At 34.9% G+C, this 3,324-nt stretch overlaps 2 non-coding genes across 2 annotated transcripts; both read left to right on the forward strand.

Annotated features, from left to right (window-relative positions):
* The first annotated feature begins 625 nt into the window (after window positions 1-625).
* TRNAS-GCU (transfer RNA serine (anticodon GCU)) lies at window positions 626-699 on the forward strand. Its single transcript has one exon. It is a non-coding gene; the product is annotated as a tRNA-Ser (tRNA).
* A 1,093-nt stretch (window positions 700-1,792) lies between these two features.
* On the forward strand, window positions 1,793-1,866 carry TRNAS-GCU (transfer RNA serine (anticodon GCU)). Its single transcript has one exon. It is a non-coding gene; the product is annotated as a tRNA-Ser (tRNA).
* Window positions 1,867-3,324: the final 1,458 nt, after the last annotated feature.

Genomic DNA, 3,324 nt, shown 5'->3' on the forward strand with positions numbered 1-3,324 from the left:
TGGCAAGGAAAAGCTGTTTTGTACCTTTGCATTTTTCTCCCAAACGAAGGACACTAGAAAGAAAATTTTAAAGCCTCCTGTTAGGCCATCATCTACACGGCATAGCCCTGAATTTTCCAATGCGCAGCTCTTTGCAAAAGAGAGATATTGGCAAGGAAAAGCTGTCTTGTACCTTTGCATTTTTCTCCCAATTACCACTTTAATAATAGGGTAAAGAAAATTAAGTGGATTTTTGAAAGAAAACAGTACTGTCAATATACTATTAAAACAAATTAAAATGGTAAAAGTTATTGTACTTTAAGTAAAATTAAAAGAGCTAAAATATCAATCCCAGTTTTGGATTACTTTAATTAAAAAAAATGCATATAGCAAAGGATAGTTTCAATCTGCCTACCTCTGGGTTATGGGCCCAGCATGCTTCCATTGCTGTACTCTGCTGCACATGTAAGTGCAAGAGATCCCGAAGCACTCACTCATCATGGGAAAGTACCAATGTGTTTCTTCGTTGGTTGATTTAAGAAACATCTTACAAAAACTCTCCAGATTATTGACTTTTTAAAGTTTTTCTAATAAACGTTCTAGATGAATGCTTATTAGCCTTTGTCAGTATGCACTTTTGCAAAGTGTCTCTGTGGCGCAATCAGTTAGTGTGTTTGGCTGCTAACCAAAAGGTTGGTGGTTCAATCCCACCCAGGGACGTAATTGAACTTGTGATAAGATTTTGGTGATCTTTAAGTAGTCAAGTCAAAATTTCAAACCCCCTCTTATGGTGTAGGGTACCTGGCCTTCTCTGATGTAATCAGAGTTAGATTTGATTAAGTGATTTTATAAAAAACAGCTAGGAAGCACAATTTAGCAGTGGGTTGCAGAGAAAAAAAAATATGCTTGCAGAAAAATCAAATTGAGTGATTAAACAGCTCTTCATTTTCTGGCTTTATTTTTATGCTAACAAATCTGTTCTCTGAAAAGTGTCCACAAAGCCAAGTCTCTGATTAACACCTTTGTAAGGATGGTTTTTCACCTATTACTAAATTAAACTTGCTTCATTGGAAAGGCAGCAAGATGTATCCTCATTTCAATGTCTACTGAAATAATACGGGTTGACACCAGGAAACATTAACGCCAATGCATCCTTGCTGCTTTCTCATGTGGAAGTCTGTTTAATGTGAAAACAAGGTGATATCTAATTAGCACACAGGTAAGGAATTAAGAAAATCTTTATTTAAGGGGGAAGATGTTTCTCACAAAATCGTTGCCCCGATGCATCATTGAAATTCAAGCTGGAAAGATGATTTTAATATATCACTTGTACATTTTGTATTGCTCTTCTGGTGACAATGTAGTTTGTTTTTGTCAATTACCATTTTAATAATAGGGTAAAGAAAATTAAGTGGATTTTTGAAAGAAAACTATACTGTCAATATACTATTAAAACAAATTAAAATGGCAAAAGTTATTGTACTTTAAGTAAAAATAAAAGAGCAAAAATATCAATCCCAGTTTTTATTACTTAAATTAACAAAAAAAACTGCATATAGCAAAGGATAGTTTCAATCTGCCTACCTCTGGGTTATGGCCAGCATGCTTCCATTGCAGTACTCTGCTGCACATGTAAGTGCAAGAGATCCTGAAGCACTCACTCATCATGGGAAAGTACCAATGTGTTTCTTCGTTGGTTTATGGAAGAAACATCTTACAAAAACTCTCCAGATTATTAACTTTTTAAAGTTTTTTTAATAAACGTTCTAGATGAATGCTTATTAGCCTTTGTCAGTATGCACTTTTGCAAAGTGTCTCTGTGGCGCAATCAGTTAGTGTGTTTGGCTGCTAACCAAAAGGTTGGTGGTTCAATCCCACCCAGGGACGTAATTGACCTTGTGATAAGATTTTGGTGATCTTTTAGTAGTCAAGTCAAAATTTCAAACCCCCTCTTATGGTGTAGGGTACCTGGCCTTCTCTAATTTAATCAGAGTTAGATTTGATTAAGTGATTTTATAAAAAAACAGCTAGGAAGCACAATTTAGCAGTGGGTTGCAGAGAAAAAAAAATATGCTTGCAGAAAAATCAAATTGAGTGATTAAACAGCTCTTCATTTTCTGGCTTTATTTTTATGCTAACAAATCTGTTCTCTGAAAAGTGTCCACAAAGCCAAGTCTCTGATTAACACCTTTGTAAGGATGGTTTTTCACCTATTACTAAATTAAACTTGCTTCATTGGAAAGGCAGCAAGATGTATCCTCATTTCAATGTCTACTGAAATAATACGGGTTGACACCAGGAAACATTAACGCCAATGCATCCTTGCTGCTTTCTCATGTGGAAGTCTGTTTAATGTGAAAATAAGGTGATATCTAATTAGCACACAGGTAAGGAATTAAGAAAATCTTTATTTAAGGGGGAAGATGTTTCTCACAAAATCGTTGCCCCAATGCATCATTGAAATTCAAGCTGGAAAGATGATTTTAATATATCACTTGTACATTTTGTATTGCTCTTCTGGTGACAATGTAGTTTGTTTTTGTCAATTACCATTTTAATAATAGGGTAAAGAAAATTAAGTGGATTTTTGAAAGAAAACTATACTGTCAATATACTATTAAAACAAATTAAAATGGTAAAAGTTATTGTACTTTAAGTAAAAATAAAAGAGCAAAAATATCAATCCCAGTTTTGATTACTTAAATTAACAACAAAAAAAACTGCATATAGCAAAGGATAGTTTCAATCTGCCTACCTCTGGGTTATGGGCCCAGCATGCTTCCATTGCAGTACTCTGCTGCACATGTAAGTGCAAGAGATCCTGAAGCACTCACTCATCATGGGAAAGTACCAATGTGTTTCTTCGTTGGTTGATGGAAGAAACATCTTACAAAAACTCTCCAGATTATTGACTTTTTAAAGTTTTTCTAGGAAACGTTTTAGATGAATGCTTATTAGCCTTTGTCAGTATGGACTTTTGCAAAGAGTCTCTGTGGTGCAATCAGTTAGTGTGTACGGCTATTAACCAAAAGGTTGGTGGTTCAATCCCACCCAGGGACGTAATTGACCTTGTTATCAGATTTTGGTGATCTTTAAGTAGACAAGTCAAAATTTCAAACCCCCTGTTATGGTGTAGGGTACCTGGCCTTTTCTGATGTAATCAGAGTTAGATTTGATTCAGTGATTTTATAAAAACAGCTAGGAAGCACAATTTAGCAGTGGGTTGCAGAGAAAAAGAAATATGCTGGCAAAAAAATCAAATTGAGTGATTAAACAGCTCTTCATTTTCTGGCTTTATTTTTATGCTAACAAATCTGTTCTCTGAAAAGTGTCCACAAAGCCAAG

The sequence above is a fragment of the Pseudophryne corroboree genome, unplaced genomic scaffold (assembly GCF_028390025.1).
Source record: "Pseudophryne corroboree isolate aPseCor3 unplaced genomic scaffold, aPseCor3.hap2 scaffold_280, whole genome shotgun sequence".
Classification (NCBI taxonomy): Eukaryota; Metazoa; Chordata; class Amphibia; order Anura; family Myobatrachidae; genus Pseudophryne; species Pseudophryne corroboree.